Raw genomic sequence first — 27,626 nt, forward strand, 5'->3', positions numbered from 1 at the left:
AGTGGTTTATAGTCAACAGTAAAATACAATACCTTGTACATGTATAACACTTACCAGTTTTCCACATAACCATTCAACCCCTACTAAGTCCTCCTCTACCATAATTTTTCAGGACGAGCCCTCCCATCCACTCCAAAGTCTTTTGGTGTGGTTTAATACACCAACTCCAGTCCAAGTTCTGCTTTGTGTCTTCTCTTTTGTTATTATTTTTCAACTTCTCTCTGAGAATGAGATTTTACCATATTCTTCCTTTTCTTTCTCGCTGGCCTCACTAAACATGATTCCTTCAAGCCCCATCAAAGATAAGGTGAAGGAAAGTGAATTCACCATTTTAACAGATGACTAGTAAACCATTGTGCATATACACCACAACTTACTCAACCACTCATTTGTTGTTGGACACCTTGGGTTGTTTCCAGGTTTTGGCTATTACAGATTGTACTACTATGAACAAAGGTATATACAAATCTTTTTGGGTGGTTGTGTGTGGTTCTTTGGGATATATCCCCAAGAGAGGAATTGCAGGATCATAGGGTAAGTCTACTTCTTACACACACACACACACACACACACACTTATGCTTAAAGTTGCATTTTATCCTTTTTTAAAACTCCATAAATATTTTCACAAGGACTTATGTCATCTTGTTTTTGTTGTTAAACATTTTATAACACATAATTCAACGTTTGTTTTCAGAGTTTATAGTCAACAATACTTATACACTTTTTCCATATTTGGGAGCTACTATCTTCTCTGATCCAGCTTTCTAACTATTTTTCCAGCCATGACATCATCTTCCCCAGACAATAACTTGAGTCCACCTGCATATTAGATGTCGGGCTCAGGAAAAAACTAAGTTATGGTCCCTTTGGAATATACCTAAAATAGACCTACTAGCTATTTCCAAAATGTAGACACCAAATCTTCATCTGCAATATTCCAGCCTTTAGGTTCATCATTAGTCAACAATTTATATGGCTTTATTTGTTAACTCTTTTTCAGTCACCATGTTCCAGATGACACCATGATGCCAACCGGACTTCCCTGGGCAGACAACCACACCAATCTGACCTGGAGCTCCACTTCCCTAGAGCCCTGCCCCACTAGGGAAAGAGAGACAGGCTGGGAGTAGGGATCAACCTGTCAATACCCATGTCCATCAAAGAAACAATTACAGAATGCAGACATTCCACCTTCTGCAGCCCATAATGAACCTGGGTCCATACTCCCAGAGGGTTAAAAAATAGGAAAGCTATCAGGGAGGGGATGTGATATGGAGTTCTGGTGGTGGGAATTGTACCCTTTTTATCCTATGGTTTTGTCAGTGTTTCTATTTTATAAATAAATAAATAAATTTTTAAAATTCAGAAGGAACGGAATAGTAAATTGGCAAATGCAGAACAGCAGGAGTAACCAAAATCACTGTTGTCCATCCACCTACCCCTGCCCACCTGATTCCCAAAGTACTAAAAGATCACTAAAAGATTAACTCTAGACCTGTTAGAATTCTCTTGTTGCTATACTTATAAATACATTAGAGAAATACATGTGAAAGACAGGGAGAGAGGGAAAGGGAGTTGTATATCAGTTAGGACAATCCTACAGCAAGGCTCATAAAACACACTAGTAAAGCCTTTGGAAGCAAAAATCCAGGTCTAATTAAGTTGAGGAAAGGAAATTTAGTCATGCAGAAACAGGAGATTTATAGTTATTGGAGATATCATTTTGTTGGGACCACTTCACTTGTTGAGACCCTAAGCCCAGGTAAAATGCTTCTCTTGGGATTAGTGACTACTGATATGCGTTGGTGACATAGACTTGGAAAACACTGTATCAAATGATTCCTTGTTGTTTTCACAAGTTATTGGTACTTAGTGATGTCATTGGATTGAATGAATGTAAAGTGTGTATTAAGAGATGATAGCTCTGATTATGGAGCTTTGGCACAGACTGAGAAAAAGCTGAATGTTGGGTAGGGGTTGTCAAAGGCACTCACTAAAGAGTTGTTATAGGTTCCAAGGAACATGCAGAGGCCAAGTGTTGTTTGGAGAAGTGGAAAGTAAGAAAAGAAAGCACACTCAAGGGAACCTTATATAGTTACTAAGACACATTCTGTTTTATTAAAAGGTCTTCTTAGTTTAGACATTAGAATTGGTTTTTGTTTTTCCTGCCAAGAGTTCTTAAGGTAACTGAGTCATGTGATGAAAAAAGGTAACCAGCTCTACAGGTCTGAGTATTGTCGAAATGAAAGCTTAAACATTTTATAATTTGATTACCATAGTGAAGAATTTCTAGCTTGGCCAGGGCCTGAGATGTGTTAGAAGGCATAGAACATTAACCAAACCAGCTTTGCTGAGAGTCTCTGCAGCTATGGCTCCTACTCAGTAAACTGAGTTCCATTCATGATGAAGTCTCCCATAAGATGAGAAATCAATCAGTCTCCAAATTTCTCACTAAAGTGACTCTTCATAGTAGGGCCTAATCTAATTCATTCATATTTAATTCTTTCTGTTTAAAATCTATTCACCAAGAGACAATAGAAATAGATATCCCCTTACCCATACAGAAATTGACTCTTAGTGGAAATTAGTTTTGCCCATGTGGATAGAAGTCAAAAGTGAGCCTGACTCAGATACTACACTTGATCTTAGCCAAAAGGATGAGAAGCAATGTGAGCCCAACTCATAACTTTTATCCACAAGCCCCTTCACATTCATTAAATGCCCCAGGATGATAGGATGTCAGAAACATGTAACATTTGCTAAATGTCAGAAGTGCCAGCAATCCTCCTGTGCAAGAAGATAAGAAGGAAGGATAGGGAGAAAAAGATGAAGTTGATAATTGTTCATGTAATCAGTTAACAATGGAGGAACTCTTATAACTGAAGTGGTAGGAACTGCAGGTATACATCCTTTGCTGAGGCTGTCTCTTCAAGTTCACTGTCCCTTTTCTTTCCTGTATGAGGTTACTGTCAGTCTTGCATACACTCTAGGTCACATTACTTGTAAAAGGTGCCAATGACCTTGGTAATGTGGGTTTTGTCTTGAACCTTTGTATAGTCACCTATGAACAAGGATAATCATAACCCCTTGACTGATTGTGGTTAGTAATCCTGACATAGACCTACTTGTTGCTTCCTACTGAGAGACAGTTAAGTGTTTCACCAAGGAAATAGCCTTAGCCTTTTTACTTCCTACTCATATATTCTAAGTTAGAGGAGGGATAGGCCTAAAAAGTACACAATGCCAAAACATCTTGAAGAAGACTACTAATCAGCTCAAAATAAAATCAAGTTACAAAACTATCATGATCTAATAGTGCTACAATGAAGGAACCCCCAGTGATAGAGGTACTAGTCTAAATGCAGAATGTTCCCTGCACAGAAGTCTTCTCTAGCATCTTTATATCTCCCATTCCCTTGCTTATGTTTGGTTTCAGTCCCTCTACAATACCTAAAACACAATTAAAGCAATACAAATATCGAACATTGACTTCCAGGAGGCGTGGCTTATGGAGTAGATGCAATCAGACCTTCACTCTTCCCCATAAAACTATTGTACAGAACAAGAGATAGAATTGGACACATAAGCTACAGTTGAAAAAAATGCACAGCCTCAGGTTGGTGCTGGCATGCACTGTTGGGAAAATGGGAGTGGGTTGTTAGACACAGGTGGTCAAAACAAGAGCTCTGGGCAGATGGCACTCGGTACTGACCCGTGCCAATTTGGACAGTAACACAGTTAACAGAATCTCCAAAGAAAAGAAATAGGAACTTAAACCCTCTCAATCTTTGACTCAGGGTTTCTGTTTCTATTATTATTATTATTATTTTGTGAGTGTTCCTTTTTGTCCAGATGGAACCAAATTTACAACCTTAGAAGAAATGGACACATTCCTAGAGTCATACATACCCACTACCAACCGGGACACAAGAGGAAGTAGATAAACTTAACAGGCCAATCATAAGTAAAGAAATTGAAACAGCCCACACATATAGACATCTAGTCTTTGATAAGGGAGTCCACAATATTAAATGGAGTAAGGAGGCTCTCTTCAATAAATGGAGCTGAGAAAACTGGGCTGAAACATTCATAAGAATGAAACTAAACAACTTTATCTCACCAGAAACAAAAGTAACTCCAAATGGATCAAGGACCTGGATATTAGATGAGAAACTATCAAATACTTAGAGGAAAACATTGATGGAACACTTTCCCACCTAAACCTCAAGGATATCTTTGATGATGCAAACCCAACTGCAAGGAAGACTAAAACAAAAACAAGTCAATGGGACTATATCAAATTGAAACGTTTCTGCACAGCCAAAGAAACTATCACACAAAGAGACCCCCTTACAGAATGGGAGAAGATCTTTACATGCCATATATCAGACAAGAGACTAATAACCAAAATATACAAAGAGTTCACCAAACTTAGCAACAAAAAAAACAAATGACCCCATCCAAAATGGGCAGAGGATATGAACACAACATTCACTACTTAAGAGATCCAAAAGGCTAACAAACACATAAAAAATTGCTCCAGGTCACTGACTGTCAGAGAAATGCAAATAAAGACAACACTGAGATACCACCTCAACCCTGTGAGAATGGCGTACTTCAAAAAGGACAGCAGCAACAGATGCTGGAGAAGTTAGGTGGACAACAGAACCCTCCGAGACTGCTAGTGGGAACTGAAATTGGTCAAACCTCTGTAGAGAGCAGTGTGGAGAACTCTCACAAAGCTAGACCTGGACTTTCCATATGACTCAGTAATCCCTCTCCTAGGGATATACCCCAAGGACTCCATAACACCCAACCAAAAAGATATATGTACACCTATTTTCACAGCAGCACAATTCGTAATAGTTAAAATCCGGAAGCAAACCAGGTGCCCAGAAACAGAAGAATGGCTGAGAAAGCTGTGGTAAATATACACAATGGAATATTATGCAGCTATTAAGCACAATGAACCCACCTTCTCTGACCCATCTTGGATGGAGCTAAAAGGAATTATGTTAGGGAATAGGGCAGTAGCACAGCTGGTTAAGCACAGGTGACACGAAGCACAAGGACCAGCATAAGAATCCCAGTTAGAGCCCCCAGCTCCCCACCTGCAGGTGAGTACATTCACAAACTTCAGTAGTGGTGAAGCAGGTCTTCAGGTGTCTCCTCCTCAGTGCCTTCCCTTCCTCTCTCGATTTCCCTCTGTCCTATCCAACAATGACGGCATTAATAACTATAACAATAAAACAACAATGGCAACAAAAGGGAATAAGTAAATCAATATTTTTTTAAAAAGAAGGAATTCTATTAAGTGACCTAAGTCAGAAATATGAGGACAAGTATGTGATTATCTCATTCATAAACAGAAGCTGAGAAAGAAGAACAGAAAAGGAAACTCAAAGCAGGATTTGACTGAGTTTGGAGTAGGGCACCAAAGTAAAAATCTCTGGGTTGAGGGTAAGGGTGGATGTACTGCTTCATTGCGTGAGGGTGGGGGGATAGAATGAGACACTGTCTTTTGTTGGTGGGAATGGTCTTTATGTACACTTCTATTAATTTGTAGTCATATAAACCTGTTGGTATGCTTCTAATTCTGCTTCTGTGATCCCTTCTGTTACATTGCTTGACGTTCTGGTCTATTTATATGGTCATTCTGTTACATTGATTTGGTCTCGCTGCCCCTGCCTCTGGGAGATTTTGGTTTAGTCCTCACTAGTTCGCACTTCTTCCTTCTCCCAGCCCCCATCATATGTACTTTCTTTGTTCCTGACTCTTCTGCCGGAGGAGAGAGAGGAAAGATAGAGAAGGACAAGATTGTGATTAGAGATAGCTTAGATTGCGCTGTGATCCTTGTCAATAAAGAAATACTCTCCACTCTTCCATGAGTCTCTGGTCGTCTCTGTCCCCCGCCCGCAAAGCCAGCCCAGTGAAAACAACAAAATGGAGCTCGAACAGGGACAAGAATCTCAGCTTCACACACATGCAGCAGACCAAAGAAGATCAGATAAGTAAAGCCACCATGGCCTGCCTTTCTACTTATAGAGAGGTTTCCAAAAGCCTCTACTCTTTCTTCATGAGACATTTTCTCTGTCTCTGGAACATTTCGCTCTGGGCCACACTCTGATTTCCGCCCACCACCCACCCGCAGGAGCCTGCTTGCGGCCACGGGGTGCAGGGCATTGGGCATGGGCTCCTCCACGCTGCTCGACCGCCAGGGTCAGGAAGGTGGGAAAGGTGAGCAAGGCAGGCAGAGCTGCAGCCCATCCTGGCCCCCACCCCAGGGCACCTCGGCCCACGCCTTCTAAACAGCTGGCCTGCCCGACCTCCTGTTATGATGTCTGGGCAGATCCTGGACCACCCAGAGACCGTGGGCTCCCTGCCAGGACTGGGCCCCCTGGAAGAGACCCCCAGCTCAGCTCTGACAGCAGAGGAGCTAGAATACCTAGATATCCATGCAGTGATCGCACCCCTGAAATTCCTGGAGGTGAAGTTGGGCAAAAGGTCACCTCCAGACAACACCCCCCCCAAACAACTAAGACAGTACAGATCTAAATTTGTGTTTAAAATGACATGTCTTTGTAACAAAAGTTTTTCTCCTTGTGTATTGAAGACTATGTATATGTGTGTGTTTGAAGTTTGGAAAACATTAACTTTAAGGTTAGAAATATAACTTTAAGGCTACATTCTTACCAGGCAAAGTTAAATGAAAAAAGTTTTCAACATAATTCTCATAAAGGTAGAATTAGCTTACATTTAAAGTCTGAGGAAAAAATTAGTTAAAAATCCATATATTTTAACTAATTTGGTCTAAAAAACCTGCACACACCTAGGGTGTGGCTCCATCTTATATGGGTGTAACAAAAGGTAAAAAAAAGACGTTATTGATATGTAAAGCTCTCAAATACCTTCTCAATTAGAGATATAACCAGCCCAGATGAACGATAGATTTCACAATGGTTATGCTAATGATTCTCATGCCTGAGGCTTTTAACCATGGTTCTTCTGTTTACCTTTCCACATTTTATTGAATTTAAACTGTTTAAACAACCTTAAAATCATACTAGAAAGGACTTCCAATTATAATGGTGTTATCAATTGTGGTAAGCTTCTAACCTGCTACAAGTTTTGTTTCACAAGTAAGTGAATTGCAGCTGCCAAGTTCTCTACAGAAAAGCGGAATTCCAGCGGCTGACCTTCCTCATGCAACATTTCATCCCCTGGCATTTCTTCCGTGGTCATCTACTTTGGACTGGCACTTCTATCGGACTCACTGGTACACCTCTTGGACACTTTACACAACTCTACAGCAGCTTCCCTTTACACTGCTGGTTTTCTCAAAGACTGACTTCAGCCAGCTGCCTTGGGACTCTATAGACTACAAACACCCCTTCTTGCTAGGTAATGCCCACAGAGGCACCATATGCCTGTTGAGGCATGAAGCGCCCCCAGAGGCAAGAGTTACCCACAGAGGCAATAAATGTCCTTTACCTTGATAAGCCTTGCCCACAGAGGCAATAAACGCCCCCTCAGGCCTTCCCTTGGCATCACACTGGTTCTTGTTGCTCTCTTACTTGTTCCCCCATATCTTGTGCCAGTTTTTTTTTAAATGCCTGTACGATATAGGTTTCTGTTCACCCCACACTCCTGATACAATGGTTAATTAGTAAAAAAGAAAAGGGGGAATTGTTGGTATGATTCTAGTTCTGCTTCTGGGATCCCTTATGTTACATTGCTTGACGTTGCGGTCTATTTACATGGTCATTCTGTTACATTGGTTTGGTCTTGCTGCCCCTGCCTCCGGGATATTTTGGTTTAGTCCTCGCTAGTTCGTGCTTCTTCCTTCTCCCAGCCCCCTATCTTACGTATTTCCTTTGTTCCTGACTCTTCTGCCGGAGGAGAGAGAGGAAAGATAGAGAAGGACAAGATTGTGATTAGAGATAGCTTAGATTGCGCTGTGTTCCATGTCAATAAAGAAATACTGCTCTCAGGGGTTCCCAGAAGATGGTGGACTGAGAAGCTGCTAGTGGCTGAGCTCTGACCACATCTCCTGGAAATGGTAGGATTTTCTGCCTTTAGTAGGCCAGCCAATAAGGGGTCCTAGCGGTGACACTAAGGAGGTGACTATAACTTAATTTGTGTTAAGAATTAGAGTATTAGAATTAGAGTAGGAAAAAAGGGGAAAAATATTTTTCTTCCTTTTAATTTCTAAGCATACCTCGTTCCCCGCCCCCAACCCCCCATAACCAGTCCCTGGGGACCAGCTTCTATCAGGATCTCCTGCTAGGAGCTCCTTTTCTTTACCAAATTCCTGTCCCACCAGGGAGTATCATTCATTCTAAGTCTATACCCTTCTGAAACCTCTGGCCATTTTTCTTTCTAAGTATCCAACCCCCCAACACACCCCGCATAGCTAATTAAATAATTAAAAATAAATACATAAAAAGCCTTTCCTTTCACTGCCCTTTTATGACTGTTCTTCTTCTTATCTTTTTCTTTTCTCTCTCTCTCTTTTTTTCTTTTTCTCATTCTTATCATCCTTTATTCCTTAATCCTACAGCTTCCAAAGCCACAGCCACCACACCAAAAAACAGTGTGCTTTTTTGAATTCACTGATACACATTTGGGAATTTCCTTTCACTGTTCTTTAATTACAGCTCTTTTTCTTATCTTTTCCATTTTCTCTCTCTTGCCTCTTTTTTTTTTTTATCTTGTCATACACTTCTTCCTTCTTCTTTGCCTTTCTGAATTTGTGAATTATTTTGGGGAAGAAATCTGACTCAGAGTGGACTCTCTATGTGTATATCCCTGCTCTAGTTCCCTCTCCCCTCTTCTTACCCCTAGAAAATACAGTGGATAGTAGATTTGCATAACTGTCTATTCTTGCTATCCTTTCTTTCTTTTCTCTTTCTTCTTCACTGGGATTTGGTTACTTTTATTCACAGACTGGAGAAATTGTTTGGCTAACTGGTAACAATTAAACTGCTTCAATACTTGCTTCAGTTGCTACTGTAATTCCTGAGGTTGGTGAGTGCAATTGTCATAAAGGTATTTAGTACAGTGTTACTTGTACTCAAGACACAACAAATGAGGAACAACAGAGCATAAAAAAAAGAAACACATAAATCAAAAAAATGGGTAGATCAAAAACAAATAAAACTGCTACTCCAATGAATGAAGACAAGAGCCCAGAAGAAACTACAAATCAGCCAGAAGTAACCATAGATAAGAAAAGTATACAAGCAATAATAAACTTATTAATCACAGAAATGAAAACAACATTTGAGTAAAGGAATGGCAGCATTAGGGAAACAACAGTTGAGACCCCCAAGGAAAATACTGATTATCTTGAGGCAATTAGAGAACTGAAAGCTGAAATAGCTGTGAATGAAGAAAGAAGCTGAGGCAAGGGAAAGCAGACTAAAAGAAGCAGAAAACAGAATTAGTCAGACAGACGATGAGTTAGAGAAACCAAAGAAAGAGGTGAAAGATATTAAAAAGAGATTGAGAGACACTGAAAACAACAACAGAGACATATGGGATGATCTCAAAAGAAGTAACATTCTTATAATTGGCCTGCCAGAGGAAGAAAGAGAGGAAGGGGAAGCAAACATTCTAGAGGAAATAATAGAAGAAAACTTCCCAGACCTGAATAACAGAAAGGACATCAAGATTCAAGAGGCCCAGAGAGTACCAAACAAAATCAACCCAGACCTGAAGACACCAAGACACATCATAGTCACAATGAGAAGAAGTAAGGATAAAGAAAGGATACTGAAGGGTGCAAGAGAGAAACAAAAAGTCACATACAAGGGAAAACCCATAAGATTATCTGCAGACTTCTCCACTCAAACTCTAAAAGCCAGAAGGGAATGCCAAGATATCTATCGAGCCCTGAATGAAAAAGGGTTTCAACCAAGGATAATATATCCTGCTAGACTTTCATTCAAACTAGATGCAGGGATTAAAACCTTCTTAGACAAACAACAGTTAAAGGAGGCAACAATCACCAAGCCAGCCCTGAAAGAGGTTCTAAAAAACCTCTTATAAACAAGAACATCACTATAATACTTGTAATATATCAGAGCAAACAAAATTTTTTGAACAATGGCACTACAGTACATTAAATCCATAATATCAATAAATGTCAATGACTTAAACTCACCCATCAAAAGGCAGAGGGTAGGGGGATGGATCAGAAAACATAATCCAACCATATGCTGCTTGCAAGAATCCCATCTGTCACAACAAGATAAACACAGACTTAAAGTGAAAGGATGGAAAACTATCATACAGGCTAACGGACCACAAAAAAGGGCAGGAACAGCCATGCTCATCTCATACATGAAAGATTTTAAATTAAATAAAGCAATAAAAGATAGGAAAAGACATTACATAATGATTAGAGGATCAATCAGCCAAGAAGACTTAACAATTATTAACATCTATGCACCCAACGAGGGAGCATCTAAATACATTAAGCACCTACTGAAAGAATTTCAAAAATACATCAGTAGTAATACAATAATAGTGGGAGACTTCAATACCCCACTCTCACACTTAGACAGATCAACAAAGCAGAGAACCAATAAAGATACAAGAGAATTGAATGAAGAGATTGACAGACTAGACCTCTTGGACATTTCAGACTCCTTCACCCCAAAAAACTGGAATACACCTTCTTTTCAAATCCACATAACACATACTCAAGGATAGACCACAAGTTAGGCCACAAAGACAGCATCAATAAATTCAAGAACATTGAAATCATCCCACGTGTCTTCTCAGACCACAGTGGAGTAAAACTAACATTTAACAACAAACAGAAAATTATTAAAACTCACAGAATTTGGAAACTAAACAACATACTCCTTAAGAACCACTGGGTCAGAGATTCACTCAAGCAGGAAATTCAAATGTTCCTGGAAACTAATGAAAATGAAGACACAACCTATCAAAATATTTGGGAAACAGATAAAGCAGTACTGAGAGGGAAACTTATAGCCATACAATCACATATTAAACACCAAGAAGAAGCTCAAATGAACGACCTTACTGCACACCTCAAGGACTTAGAGGAAGAGGAACAAAGGAACCCTAAAGCAAACAGAACGACAGAAATCACTAAAGTTAGAGCAGAAATAAACAACATAGAAAATATAAGAACCATAAAAAAGATCAATGAAGCCAAATGTTGGTTCTTTGAAAGATTAAACAAAGTTGACAAACCCTTAGCTGGACTCACCGAACAAAAAAGAGAGAAGACTCAAATTAATAGAATTGTAAACGATGGAGGAGATATCACAACTGACACCACAAAAATCCAGAGAATCCTGCGAAACTTCTATGAAGAACTATGCCACCAAGCTAGAGAATCTGGAAGAAAGGGAACAATTCCTATAAACATATACCCTTCCAAAACTGAACCAAGAAGAACTACAAAATCTAAATGCACCAATCACAGACACAGAAATTGAAACCATTATTAAGAATCTCCCCAACAACAAAAGTCCTGGACCAAATGGCTTCACAAACGAATTCTACAAAACTTTCAGGAAACAGTTAGTACCCATACTTCTTAAGCTTTTCCATAAGATTGAAGAAACACTAATACTCTCTTCCACCTTCTATGAAGCCAACATCACCCTGATACCAAAAGATGATAGGGACAGAACAAAAAAGGAAAACTACAGACCAATATCTCTGATGAACATAGACGCCAAAATATTAAACAAGATCTTGGCCAACCGGATACAGCAACATATCAAAAATATTGTTCATCACGACCAAGTGGGATTCATCCCAGGAATGCAAGGTTGGTTCAACATTCGTTAGTCAATCAATGTCATTCACCACATCAATAAAAGCAAAGCCAAAAACCACACGATTATCTCAATAGATGCAGAGAAAGCCTTTGACAAAATCCAACACCCATTCATGCTCAAAACTCTACAAAAAATGGGAATAGATGGGAAATTCCTCAAGATAGTGGAGTCTATATAGCAAACATACAGCCAACGTCATACTCAATGGAGAGAAGCTGAAAGCATTCCCCCTCAGATAGGGGACTAGACAGGGCTGTCCACTGTCACCGTTATTCTTCAACATAGTATTGGAAGTTCTTGCCATAGCAATCAGGCAAGAGAAAGGAATCAAAGGAATACAGATTGGAAGGGAAGAAGTCAAGCTCTCTCTATTTGCAGATGATATGATAGTATACATAGAAAGACCTAAAGAATCAACCAGAAAGTTACTGGAAGTTATTAGGCAATATAGCAAGGTATCAGGCTACAAAATCAATGTACAAAAATCAGTGGCATTTCTTTATGCAAACACTAAATCTGAAGAAGAAGACATCCAGAAATCACTCCCATTTACTGTTTCAGCAAAATCAATCAAATACCTAGGAATAAAGTTGACCAAAGAAGTGAAAGACTTGTATGCTGAAAACTATGAGTCACTACTCAAGGAAATAGAAACTGATACCAAGAAATGGAAAGATATCCCATGCTCATGGATTGGAAGAATAAATACTATCAAAATGAATATTCTCCTCAGAGCCATATACAAATTTAATGCAATACCCATCAAAGTTCCACCAAGCTTCTTTAAGAGAATAGAACAAACATTACAATCATTTATCTGGAACCTGAAAACACCTAGAATTACCACCAAAACCATCTTGAGGAAAAGAAACAGAAATGGAGGCATCACACTCCCAGACCTTAAACTATATTATAAAGCCATCATCATCAAAACAGCATGGTACTGGAACAAAAATAGGTACGCAGACCAGTGCAACAGAATTGAAAGCCAAGAAATAAATCCCCACACCTATGGACATCTAATCTTTGATAAGGGGGCCCAAAGGATTAAATGGGAAAAGGAGGCTCTCTTCAATAAATGGTGCTGGGAAAACTGGGTTGTAACATGCAGAAGAATAAAATTGAACCACTTTATCTCACCAGAAACAAAAATCAACTCCAAATGGATCAAAGACCTAGATGTCAGACCAGAAACAATCAAATCCTTAGAGGAAAACATTGGTAAAACACTTTCCCACATACACCTCAAGGACATCTTTGATGAATCAAACCCAATTGCAAGGAAGACTAAAGCAGAAGCAAACCAATGGGACTACATCAAATTGAAAAGCTTCTGCACATCCAAAGAAACTATTAAACAAACAGAGAGACCCCTCACAGAGTGGGAGAAGATCTTCACATGCCAGACATCAGACAAGAAACTAATCACCAAAATATATAAAGAGCTCAGCAAACTTAGCACCAAAAAAGCAAATGACCCCATCCAAAAATGGGCAGAGGATAAGAACAAAACATTCACTACAGAGGAGATCCAAAAGGCTAACAAACATATGAAAAACTGCTCTAGGTCACTGATTGTCAGAAAAATGCAAATTAAGACAACACTATGATACCACCTCACTCTTGTAAGAATGGCATACATCAAAAAGGACAGCAGCAACAAATGCTGGAGAGGATGTGGGGACAGAGGAACCCTTTTACATTGCTGGTGGGAATGTAAATTGGTACAGCCTCTGTGGAGAGCAGTCTGGAAAACTCTCAGAAGGCTAGACATGGACCTTCCATATGATCCAGTAATTAATACGAGAGTGGGAAAATCAATTGTATGTCTCAAAGTTTTTCAAAACACAAACTGAATCTTTTTAATATATAGGCTGTGTATTTGATATGCGGACTCTCTCAAAAGCCTAGACCAAGTAGATTAGAAGCATCCAATAGCACAGCTATATACAAGATACTGGGTACTGTACAGCAAACCATAACAAAAGGAGTTTTCAAAGTTAACCCAATTACCAAATAATGTGATGATAACATTAACTATCGATTGTCTTTTTGAACCTAAGACAGCAGGAACCTCACATCTCCACTATAGAGCCCCTACTTCCCCCAGTCATGGAACCCTTGGGTAGGGCCCACTTTCCCGTATGCCTCTCCCAATCCATATCAAATAATATTGCATCCGCCGATCACAACCTAACCAATGCAATGATTGCCACCTCAGCATGCTTCACCTTAGACTGTGTCCAAAGACTTCACATGTGGAATGACAACCCTTCAGCTTCATTACTCGGGTGAGACCTTTCCTTTTATAGTACACTCTAATTTCATCTCAGGTGGTTCACTTTCTAACAAAGTCCCAAAACTAGATATTCACCAGTTTCTGTGAGAGAGAGCTTATGTTCACACGTATCCATAAACTACTGCAAAATATATACCTGAAAGCAGAAGTACACTAGAGTTTGCAGTGAGTACCTCCCTAACACTTCCTCTCCACTATTCCAAGCTTTGGGTCCATGATTGCTCAACAATTTGTTTGGCTTTGTATGTGAACTCTCTTTTCAATCACCATGGTCTAGATGACATCAGGATGCTGGCCAGTCTTCCCTGGATTGAAGACCCCACCAATGTGTCCTGGAGCTCAGCTTCCCCAGAGACACACCTTACTAGGGAAAGAGAGAGGCAGACTGGGAGTATGGACTGACCAGTCAATGCCCATGTTCAGCGGGGAAGCAATTACAGAAGCCAGACCTTCTACCTTCTGCAACCCTCAATGACCCTGGGTCCATGCTCCCAGAGGGATAGAGAATGGGAAAGCTATCAGGGGAGGGGGTGGGATATGGAGATTGGGTGGTGGGAATTGTGTGGAGTTGTACCCCTCCTACCCTATGGTTTTGTTAATTAATCCTTTCTTAAATTAAAAAAAAATCTTAGAACAGAAGGAACTGGTGGTATTACTCTATAAGATACAACTATATCTGAATAAGGGCAAGAGACTAGCATACTTTAATTATGACTCTTTAGTCACTATCAGGCCACACGATCAGCTGGGGCACTACATGATGGGCCTAGACCTCGAATAAATCCCTCTCTACATTGTTACTAGTCATCTATATCAGGAACAACAAAACAGACCCCTTTGTGGACCCCCATAGGACTTTGCCCTCAACTTGGATCAACAATGGTAGAGAATGTTCCAACGTCTGAAGGGAGGCTGGTCAACATATTCTATGCTACACCTGAGGAAGATGGGTCCTGATCTTGGGGATACTTGGAATGCTCCTACTGATGACCACAGAATGAGAGGTCGTATCTGCAGACGTCACATAGGCTCCTAAGCTGAATATGGACCCTAGATCAGATCAAATTGATGGGGTTTACAATCAACAATATTTGTATACCTTTCCCATATTTGGGAGCTACTCTCTTCCCTGATCCAGCTTTCTGGTCCTTTTTCTACCCATGAAGTCATCTATCCAGACAAAAATGGATTCACCTGCATATCAGATTTCAGGCTCAGGGGAAAGAAAAAAAACTAGTATAGCCACAGGCCCTTTGGAATATAACTAAAATATGCCTACTAGCTATCTAAAAAATGGAGACCCCTGCAACTCTTCATTTGCACTTCTCCAGCCCTTTGGTTCATGATCAGTCAACAACTTGTTTGGCTTTATATGTTATCTCTCTTTTCAGCCACCAGGTTCCAGATGCTAGCATAATGCCAACCAGACTTCCCTGGACAGACAACCCCACCACTGTGTCATAGAGCTCTGATTCCCCAGAACCCTGCCTCACTAGGGAAAGAGAAAGGCAGGCTGGGAGTATGGATTGACCTGTCAATGCCCATGTTCAGCGGGGATGCAATTACAGAAGCCATACCTTCCATCTTCTGCATCCCACAATGACCTTTGGTCCATATTCCCAGAGGGTTAAAGAATAGGAAAGCTATCAAAGGGAGGGGATGGGATACAGAGTTCTGGTGGTGGTAATTGTGTGGAGTTGTACCCCTCTTATGCTACGTTTTTTCGATGTTTCCTTTTTGCAAATAAATAAAAAAGAAGATACAGCTATATACAAGTAATGTCAGAGGATGTAAATTATTGTGTTCTGTATGATACAACAAATCCTAACAAAGGGATTTTCAAAGTTAACCCAGTTGCCAAATAATTTAGATTACAGCAATAACTATCTATTGCCCTCCTAAGACAGCAGAAATCTAACACTTCCTCTATAGAGCCTATATTTCCCCCAGTCCTGGAGTCTCTATGGTGGGTCACACTTTCTTGCATGCCTCTTTCAGTTCATACCAAATGATATTGCAATTGCTGATCCCAATCTAATCAGCACAACAAGTATCCCCTCGGGATGCTTCACTTCAGACTGTGTCCAGAGATGTCAGGAGTGGAATTTCAAAAGTTCAGCCTCATTACGTGGGTGAAGTATTTCCTTTCATACAATTATCTAATTCCATTTCAGGTGGTTACCTTCCTAACAAAGCTTCAAAACATAGATATTGACCAGGTCCTTGGAGATAGAACAGCTGTACACATGTATCCATAAATTAGGGCAAAATATATACCTGAAAGCAGAAGTGCACAATAGTCTACAGTGAGTCAATATATGCAGCAAGCAAGTAGAAAGAACTAAAAGTACACCATAAAGTTCCTAATGAAATATTGTCTACTCAGACATAGATACCCTCCTTACCTACTTCCTATTATACTTCCCTCAATCATTCCAAAACTAACTTTATCAAAGCAAGGACTGCAAAAGCTGAATAAAGGCAAGAAACTGACATACTTTAACAATTACTCTTCAGTCACTATCAGGCTACCACATGAGCTGGGGCCCTATTTGGGGAGTCCTGAGATTTCCAAACAGACAAGACATACTTAGACCTCAAATAGATCCCTCTCTTCATTATCGCTGGTCATCTCTATCAGGAAAAACACAGTAGACCCCTTTATCAGCCCCCATAGGACCTTGTCTTCAACTTGGATCAACAATGGTAGAGAATGTTACATCCTCCAAAGGGAAGCTAAACAACATACTCTATGTTCCACCTGAGGAAGATGGGTCTTGAAATTGTGGACTTTTTTCCCCAAGGACAGCTTGGAACGTTCCTACTCATGACCACAGAATCTGAGCTCAGATCTATAGGGATGCAGAGGTTAGATAGGCTCCTGAGCTGGATTTGGCCTTCAGGTCAGATCAAATCGATGGGGATTACAGTCAACAATATTTATCAAACATCTATAAAGAATTCATTAAGCTCAACAAAAAGAAAAAGAACAACCCAATAAAAAAGTGGGCAGAGGACACACATAGACCGTTCTCAAAAAAAGAGGCACACATGGCCCACAGACATATGCAGAAATACTCTAATTCACTCATCAACAGAGAAGTGCAAATTAAAACCATATTGGGATACCATCTCACACCTGAGAGAATGGACTTCATCAATGCAACAGGAGAATGTTGGGCAGTACACCAGCTTCCCCCTACTTAACTCTGCAGTCTGTTTACATAACCACAGTTACCTAAGAACCGCCCTGCCTACAGGGCATTGGTTTAATCCCCACTGATTCATACTCTCTTTTTGCTCCTCCCCCTCTCCTAGTCACACCCTGTTTTCCACCACTCTCTTTTTGCCCCAGCCTCTCTACATCACATCCTGTTTCCACCCTACTTCGCAAGTATAAATACAGCTGCTCTTCTGATTAAACACACTTGGAATTGCCTTCCAGCTCTGAGAGTCCCAGAGTCTCTCTCCTGCGATGCTAGCCCGGCACGAGTTCCTGATCCCTCTCCCATGCGGCAGCCTAGGTCGGCTCCAGTTGAGTTCTCTCCTACTTGTTTGGGAAGAAGCACCCTCGGGATATCCCAGCAGGAGAAGACAAATGTTGGAAAGGATGTGGAGAGAAAAGAACTCTAATACACTGTTTGTGGGAATGCAAAATGCTATAACCATTATGGAGAACAGTATAGAGGTATCCTTAAGCAAATATACCTTGCGACCCTGCAATCCCACTACAAAGCATTTATCCAAAAGAGATAATATAACTAATTTGAAGGGATATAGTCACCTCCATGTTCATAGCCGCATTATCTACAATACCAAAAGTTTGGAAACAACCAAAATGTCCCTCCACAGATGACTAGTTAAAAAAGTTAAGGGACTAGGCTGATTATTTGATATGCTGACTCTCCTAAAAGCTTAGACCAGGGAGAACAGAAGCAACTGGTGGCACAGGTATATACAAAGAATATCAAAGGACATAAATGATGGCGATGTTGTGTATGATACAGCAAATCCTAATAAAGGGATTTTTCAATGTTAACCCAATTGCCAAATAATCTGACTACAGCAATAACTATCTATTGCCTTCTTAAACCCTAAGGCAGCAGGAACCTCCCGCTTTCTCTAATAGAGCCTTTATTTCCCCAGTCCTGGAACCTCTAGGGTGGGGCTCACTTTCCTGCATGCTTCTCTCAATTCAGACCAAATTATATTACATCTGCTGATCCCAACCTAATCAATGCAATGAGTATCACATCAGTATGCTTCACTTTAGACTGTCCAGATACGTCAGGCATGGAATGTCAACAGTTCAGCCTCATTACATGGGTGAGACATTTCCTTTCATAGGATTCTCTAATTCCGTTCCAGGTGGTTCACTTCCTAATGAAGTTCCAAAACCTAGGTATAGACCAGGTCCCATGAGATAGGGCATATGTTCACATGTATTCATAAATTAGGGCAAAATATATACCTGAAAGCAAAAGTACACAATAGTCTGCAGTGAGTCAGTATGAAGTTCATAATAAAATACTGTCTACTAAGACTTAACTACCCTCCTCACCTATTTCCTATTATACTTTCTTCACTCACTCCCAAGCTAACTTTATCAATGCAAGGACAGAAAAAGCTGAATAAGGGTAGGAGACTGGCATGCTTTAATGATGACTCTTTGGTCACTATGAGGCCGCCCGATCAGCTGGGGCACAAGTTGGGGAGTCCTGAGATTCCCAAACAGACATGATGGGCCTAGACCTTGAATAAATCCCTCTCTACATTGTTACCGGTCATCTATATCAGGAACATCAAAACAGACCCCTTTGTGGACCCCCATAGGACTTTGCCCTCAACTTGGATCAACAATGGTAGAGAATGTTCCATCCTCTGAAGGGAGGCTGGTCAACATACTCCATGCTACATATGAGGAAGATGGGTCCTGATCTTGGGGAAGCTTGGAATGCTCCTACTGATGACCACAGAATGAGAGGTCGTATCTGCAGACGTCACATAGGCTCCTAAGCTGAATATGGGCCCTAGATCAGATCAAATTGATGGGGTTTACAATCAACAATATTTGTACACCTTTCAAATATTTGGGAGCTACTCTCTTCCCTGATCCAGCTTTCTGGTCCTTTTTCCACCCATGAAGTCATCTATCCAGACAATAACGGATTCACCTGCATATCAGATTTCAGGCTCAGGGGAAAGAAAAAATAAACTAGTATAGCCACAGGCCCTTTGGAATATGACTAAAATATGCCTACTAGCTATCTAAAAAAAGGAGACCCCCCCACAACTCTTCATTTGTGCTACTCCAGTCTTTAGGTTCATGATTGGTCAACAACTTGTTTGGCTTTATATGTTATCTCTCTTTTCAGCCACCAGGTTCCAGATGCTAGCATAATGCCAACCAGACTTCCATGGATAGACAACCCCACCACTATGTCATGGAGCTTTGATTCCCCAGAACCTTGCCTCACTAGGGAAAGAGAGAAGCAGGCTGGGAGTACTGATTGTCCTGTCAACGCCCATGTTCAGTGGGGAAGCAATTACAGAAGCCATACCTTTCACCTTCTGCATCCTACAATGACCTTGGGTTCATATTCCCAGAGGGTTAAAGGATAGGAAAGCTATCAAAAGGAGGGGATGGCATACGGAGTTTTGGTGGTGGGAACTGTGTGGAGTTGGACTCCTCTTATCGTATTGTTTTGTCTACTTTTCCTTTTTATAAATACATAAATAAACAAAAACATTATGGGACATATACTCAATGGAATATTACTCAGCAATAAAAAATATGATTTTTCATCCTTTGGGATAAAATGGATGAAACTTGAGAACATTATCCTTAGTGAGGAGGTAAAGGAAAATATAGGATAGTCTCAATCATACGTAGAATTTAGAGAACTGAACACAAATACTAAAAAAAACACACATATTTAAAATGGGAAAACTATAGTTGTTACCTAGGAGGGGTGGGGGAGGGCACAGACTTTCGGTAGCAGGAAAGATGTGAAACTGTAGTCCTATCACTGTTTAGTCCTATCATTAATAATAGGACATCATGGAGTGGGTGGTGAATAGATTTAATATCTCAAGTTCCCTAACTGCCAAGACCATAGTATTTTGCTAATATTTATCTTAGATTTGCAAAATGATTATAAAGTCTGATAAGGGGATTAATTTTTATGGATCTCTAAATATGTATCTGAAAATATAGCTCTGCAGACATCTAAATCAACTATAGTGTTAGACCACACAGGTCAAGACCTTTTGACCTTTTAAGTATTTAAAATACAAAGAGGTTCAGATACCACTAAAAAGGTTCAAATCATAGTGAAATCAAGTATATTAATATACATACTAAATCCCACAACTAACCTGGCTATAATAATTAATTATTGATATTTTAACTCTCTAAGACTATAAGAAACCCCTTGCATCTTCTTTAAGACCCACATTTCTCCTAGTCCTAGGATATGCCCATACTTCTTAAATTCCTTCTCTATGATTACTTACCACCATACCAACTTTGTCGACTTTAACCAAATTGCTACTGGTGCTGCCATCCCACTTTTATGCTGCTATTGAAATAATACTATTGACTGCAACCAGAGATACCAGCCTGAGAAGTAAACCTCACAACTCTACAAATCTGGTGAGACCTTTCCTAGCATATGGAATTACCTATGTCCAAGTTAGATGGCACTTTATTTGACTAAGTAACAGATACCAGATTAGGCTAGGGTTTAGGGTACTGGATACAGGTGTACATGTATCCATTAAGAAGGGGGCAATGATATAACCCAAAGTCAAAGTGATAAATAATGGTTGAAGTGCCTAAGGAAGGCATCATAAATTCTGTAATTGATTGTATTTAGAATAAATTATCAGGACAGCCTAGCAGAAAGGCCCAAAGAAGACAGATCCCCAAAACCAAACTCTGGTTGGGCTCAACAATGATACTCAATGCCTAAACAACTGAGAGAAAGTCTAAGATAATCAGATAAAGAAAGGACTACAAAAGTTGGATAAGGGCAAGAGACTGGCCCACTTAATAATGGTCTGACAAAAAACAATAGGGTAAGAGGGGTACAACTCCATACAGTTCCCACCACCAGAACTCCATATCCCATCCCCTCCCCTGATAGCTTTCCTATTCTTTATCCCTCTGGGAGTATGGACACAGGTTCATTATAGGGTGCATAAGGTGGACGATAATTGCTTCTGTAATTGCTTCCCCACTGAACATGGGTGTTGGCAGGTCAATCCATACTCCCAGCCTGCATCTTTCTTTCCCTAGTGGGGTGGGGTTCTGTTGACACCTAGAATAGATGGGAAATCAAATGGAACATATATAAGTTAAATAGCAAGGGGCTTCTCCATTTTGGATAGATAATTCAAGGCAATCTGTTTAAAGAGTTCTGAACTAGCATTACATGTTTTCCAAATAAAGAATTCAATTCCATAAATGATTTACAATTTTTAGAATTGTATAATGATTGCTTCAATACCCAATGCTTTACTGTCTAGTCATGCATGACTATGAAAACTTGGGGTGTTTCCATCATAAGATAAGAACACTAAAACCTGAAGGAAAATGTCATACCCATGGTTAAAAATGAAGTCTTTTCTATGCACAAGGATCCAACTTCAAGGCCCTAGTCCCTACCTAAAGGGGAATGCTTCACGAGTGGTGAATTAAGTGCTGTAGGTGTCTCTCTATTTCTCTCCCTTTCTATCTCCCTCCTTCCATCTCAATTTCTATCTTGATCATCAAATAAAAAAAGGAATAATAAATGGTGCCAGAGCAAAGGAGGAAAGAAAGAATTAAAGGAAGGAAGGAAAGAAGGAAGGAAGGAAGGGAGGGAGGAAGGAAGGGAGGGAAAGAAAGTAAGAAAGAGAAGAGAAGAGAGGGAGAGAGAAATAAAGAAAGGAAGGAAGGAAGGAAGAAAGAAAAAAAGAAAGAAAGAAGAGAGAAAAGAAAGAAAGGAGATAAAGACTAAAGAACACATTCTTAATTCAGCTTTCTTTCCAAAAGACAATTATCCAATGAACAATGATTAGTCCTGAAAATAAACTATTCTATTTAATTTCAAAGAGACTTGGCTTTTCTCCCCTCTCTACTTCCCTTGGAAATATCAAGAGTGTGGCTAAGAATTAGTGATATCAAATAAGGCTTGCAGGATAAAATATCAGTCTATTTACAATAATATTAAGAGAATCCTTTATATTGTTTTTTATAAAGTGCCTTACAATGGGCATTCACACCAAAGAAGGGTTCTGCTTTTTTCTACATCCTCACCAGAACTTCTTGCTCTTTTTGATAACGACCACTCTAACACATGTGAGCTGCTACCTCATTGTAATTCTGATTTGCACTTCCCTAATGATTTGTGACGTCCTCTTTGTATTTGTAGACAAATTGTATGGACATTTACAAGTCTTTGTTAGGAAAACTTTTCAATCAGGTGTTATTGCTCATTTCTAAGCTTTACTACGTTTTACTATTTAACTGTATAAGTTGCTGAAATGTAACTTGAAACTTAAAAGGGGATTTAGGCTGTGGCACATAAAGGACTGACTTCGGGGTGCTGAGAATGGGTTTAAACAATTATGGGCTTTATTTGGATGAAATAGGTAAAAGGCAAATATCTAGGTGCTGCAAAATAAGCGGCTCCATGTAAGGTTCAGCAAGAGAGAGGTTTATTCAATAAAATCACTGAGAATGTGAAGAGAAAAGCCTAGCTAGGAAAATAGGCAAAAGTCCAAAGTCTGCAAACTAAGTTACCCAAGATCACCATGTGAAAAGACCAGGATCAATCTGGAGCCATGGCAAATGGAGAGTCCACTGTGAAGGTAATCTAATGAAGACAGTGAGTCCTCCAAGTCCATTCTTAAATACATCTCCATGCCAGTCTGCTCCACCTCAGGCTGATGTCATTTGTATGCTAATTGTCCCAAACTCCTTCCCTGGGCAGACGGCCCCACTAATGTGTCCTGGAATCCCACCCATTCCTCACTAGAGCCCTGCCATACTATTAAAAGAGAGAGAGGCTGAGAGTATGAATCAACCTGCCAACATCCATGTTTTGTGGGGAGGCAATTATAGAAGCAATTATCGTCCACCTTCTGCACCCCATAATGAATCTGGGTTCATACTCCTAGAGGATTAAATAACAGGAAACTATCAGAGGAGAGGATGGGATATAGAGTTCTGATGGTAGGAATTGTGTGGAATTGTGCCCCTCTTATCCTATGGTTTTGTCAGTGTTTCCATTTTATAAATAAAGCTTTTTTAAAAAGTCACATATTTGCCTCACCTTGGATGGAAGTTGGAAGGAATCATGTTAACTGAGCTAAGAAGAACAAATACAAGATGCTTTCATTTATGGGAGGAACTTAAGTAAAACTTATACTAGGTGCACTGAACCAAAGCAAAGTAGGGAATGGAGGGTGTGGAGAGGGCTTTGGGATCCTGGTACATGATGGTAAAGGACCAAAGTTGGGGTGAGAATTTTCTGGAGATACCTATCAAAAGAAGATATGAAATTGCAACATGTATGAACAACCTTACCTTCCCCCCCTCATTGGTATGATTAATGGCTTATAGTAAATATAGTTATTGATACATTGTACAATTTCTCAGTTTGATGCAAAACACTCCTACCTCCAGTTAAGGTCCTCCTCCACCATCATTCACCAGGAGCTGAAAGCACCCCTGCCACCAGAGACCTTTAGCTGAGTATTATTCTATTGTGCATACATACCACAAGGTTGCTTCTAGGTTTGGGGTATTACAAATTGTGCTATGAAAATAGGTATATACACATCATTTTGGATGGGAATATTTGATTCCTTATGATATATCCCCAGGAGAAGAATTGCAGAGTTGCAGTATAGGTCCATATCTATCTTTTTGTGGGTTCTCTGGGTTGCTCTCCACGGGGATTGAACCAATTTACATTCCCTCCAACAGTGCAAGAGAGTTACTTTACCACCATAGGCTCTTGAGCATTTCTTGTTGCTATCCTTTCTAATGTATGGCATCCATACAGGGGTGGAATGGTATCTCATTATTGTGTGTGTTTCCATTTATCCACCAATCAATGATTAGAGCAATGTTTTACACATCTGTTTACTCTTTGGATCTCCTTCAGTGAATATTCTGTTCATATCATCTCCCCAATTTGGATGGGATCATTTTTGTTATTGTTGTTACTGAATTTGGTGATCTCTTTATATATTTTGGTTCTTAATCTCTTGTCTGATGTATGGAATGTAAATATCTTCCGTTCTGTGAGGAGTCTCTTTGTTTGGGTGGTGATTTATTTTGCTGTATAGAGGCTTTTAATTTGAGGTAATCCCATTGGTTTATTTTATTTTTGCCTTTTTTGCAATGGAACTTGTGTCATTGAAAATGACTATAAATTTTAGATGGGAAAGGCCTGTTTGGTCTATATCACACCACCTCATCATCTGGGGCCCTAGTTAGGGAATCCTTGGATTCCTATACACATATGATGGTTCTAGACCTCTAACGGGTCCCTCTCTCCACCACTACTGGTTGCCTCCATAAGGAATGGCATCTTGTGGGCCCTTCCAAGGACCTTGTCCTCAACATAAAGAAACGACAGTAGGGATAGCCCCAGTCTCAAAAAGACTGGTGCTGAAATGAGCACAGCCTGCAATGTTCCTCAGATGTGACCACGAGCTATAATCTCAGACCAATAGGAGCCTAGAGGTTACACAGGCTCTGGTGCTAAATATAAATATAGCGAGAGCAGGTGGATAGAGAAAAATAGTTAATTTTAGCCACAGAATTTTGTTCAAGAATGGGAGCTACTCTCTGACATAATACGACTTTCTAACCCTTTTCTCTACTCTAACAACATTCTCTCAGACAATATTCTCATCCAACCTCAGGCTAGCTATCAAACTCAAGTAAAACTACCATAGTTGTGTGCCTCCAGGCACATGCCTAAAATGGTTTCCCTACTATTATTTTACTCTAAACTCCCTAATATCATCTTCTGTAATCCTACTTTTTTTTGTCTCAATTTAGGTCATGCCATCTTCCAGACACCAAGGTACAGGTGCTACCATGACTCCACCTTGACTTCTTTGGGCAGACGACCTCACCAATATGTCCTGGACCCTCACATCTTCAGAGCTCTGGTCCACTAGGGAAAGATAGAAACAGGCTGGGCGTATGGATTGACCTGTAAATGCCCATGCTCAGCAGAGAAGCAGTTACAGAAGTCAGAACTCCTACCTTCTGCTCCCCAAGAACAACCTTGATTCATACTCCCAGTGGGGAAGAAGTGATAGGATGAACAGAAGAGGGTTCTGAACTCCAGCTCCATCAGCACCCAGAGAGAGAGAAAGAAAAGGAGAGGGACATACAGAGACCAAAACATGCAGTCGTGACCATGATTCCACCCTGACTTTCTGGGCAGATGACCTTACTAATATGTCCTGGAGCCTTGTGTCTCCAGAGCCCTAGCACACTAGGGAAAGACATAAACAGGCTAGGGGTATGGATCAACCTGACACTATCCAATTCTAGCAGAGAAGCAATTATAGAAGTAAGAACTCCTACCTTATGCACACCCAAAACAACTTTGATCCATACTCACAGTGGGGGAGAAGTGATAAAGAAAGAGGATAGGAGGGAATCTGAACTCCAGCTCTATCAGGTCCCAGAGAGAAAGGATGAAAAGTAAATATTTGGATGTAGCAATAGGGTAATATATGGCTTGGAGGGAAAGACAGGACTGGACTTGGGGAAAAAAGGGGACAAATATGTACGTATGTAGGCAGATAGTTGTAGAGATGACAGTTAATCCATTTCTGCAACCTTGTGTGAACCGTGGTGGTTTGCAATGGAGGGACTTGGGATTCAGAACTCTGGTGGTGGGAACGGTGTGGAATTATACCTCTATTAATATGTAATTTCATAAATCAATATTGAGTCACTAGTAAAAAAAATTTAAAGAGTTCTGCAAATATTTTCCTCTAAGTATTTGATAGTTTTCTGCAAATATATATATCCAGGTTTATCACTGATGCTCTGTGCCTGCACTATAAATCCACTGCTCCTGGAGCCCATTTTTCCCATTTTGTTGCTTTTGTTGTTGTTGTTATTGCTGTTGTTGGTGGATAGGGTAGAAAGAAATCGAAAGAGATGGGAAGACAGAGAGGAGAGAAAGATAAACATCCGCATACCTGCTTCACTTCCCATGAAGTGACTCCCCTGCAGGTGAGGAGCTGGGGGATTGAACAGGGATCCTTGCTCTGGTCCTTGCGCTTCACACCCACTGTGCTACCACCCTACCCCCTCCAAATATTTTAATGAGGCATAATCTTATTTTATTTTTATTATTGATTTTATAGTGATTTATCAGATTATAAGATATTGGGGGTGTAATTTTCACCACTCCTGACAAAAAAAATGTTCTCTACCTACACATTATGGCATATTTGTATTTCTGAGGTTAGTGAGCTCTTTATAGAGTTTGCTTATTGGCCTTTTACATATATATGAAGTGCACAAATCTTTCCCTATTTATTAGAGTGTTTTTTCTTCTTTTTCTTTTTTTTATTTATTTAAGAAAGGAGACATTAACAAAACCATAGAATGAGAGGGGTACAATTCCTTACAATTCCCATAACCCGATCTCCACATCCCACCCCCTCGTGATAGACTTCCCACTCTCTATCTCTCTGGGAGTACGGATCCAGGGTCATTGTGGGTTGCAGAAGGTGGAAGGTTTGGCTTCTGTAATTGCTACCCCGCTGAACATGGGCGTTGACTGGTCGATCCATACTCCCAGTCTGTCTATTAGAGTGTTTTTTTTTCATTTATATTATGATTCAACTTGCTCTGATGGAGCTCTTTCCATTTGATGTAGTGTCATTCGTATTTTTTTTCATTATTTTGCTCTTAATTTTGGACTAGAGTGACCAAAGACATATGATGGAATATTATGCCAATGGTTATTTCTATGTACTTTGTGATTTCAGGTCTATTGTGCATATCTTGGATTAATTTGCACTTGAATTGTGTGCATGGTTAAATGATGTAGTCCTTCCTGTATGTTTTAACCCAGTTTTCCTAGCACAATCTCTTTTTTGCCAAAGAATGTCTTTATTATATTCTTTTTTTACATGTCATAAGCTCATTTTATTTTTTAAATTTTATTAATTATTTAATATTGACTTACAAAATTATGAGCTGTCAAGGGCATAATTGCACACTGTTCCCACCACCAGAGCTCTGTGTCCCCATTCTCTCCATTGGAAAATGCAAGAGTCCTCCAAGGTTGCATATATAAATTAACTATTATTTCTATAACTATCTATCTATATGCATATATATTTGCCCTTTCTCACCCTATGGTCCTGACTTTTCTATATTCCTAAGTCACACCTACATCCATTACTACTTCCAATTGTCCTTCCTTTATTCCTCTTCTCTCTCTGGTTTCTGATAGAATTGGA

General features: G+C 40.0%; 1 long non-coding RNA gene and 1 pseudogene across 1 annotated transcript in view; both read right to left on the reverse strand.

The window, feature by feature from the left end:
- The window catches only part of LOC132535856 (uncharacterized), a 442,232-nt gene that overhangs the window by 302,274 nt on the left and 112,332 nt on the right, over positions 1-27,626 (reverse strand). The gene's annotated exons all lie outside the window — the stretch shown is intronic.
- LOC132535959 (U2 spliceosomal RNA) lies at positions 2,565-2,671 on the reverse strand (annotated as a pseudogene).

Source organism: Erinaceus europaeus, chromosome X, assembly GCF_950295315.1.
Source record: "Erinaceus europaeus chromosome X, mEriEur2.1, whole genome shotgun sequence".
NCBI lineage: Eukaryota > Metazoa > Chordata > Mammalia > Eulipotyphla > Erinaceidae > Erinaceus > Erinaceus europaeus.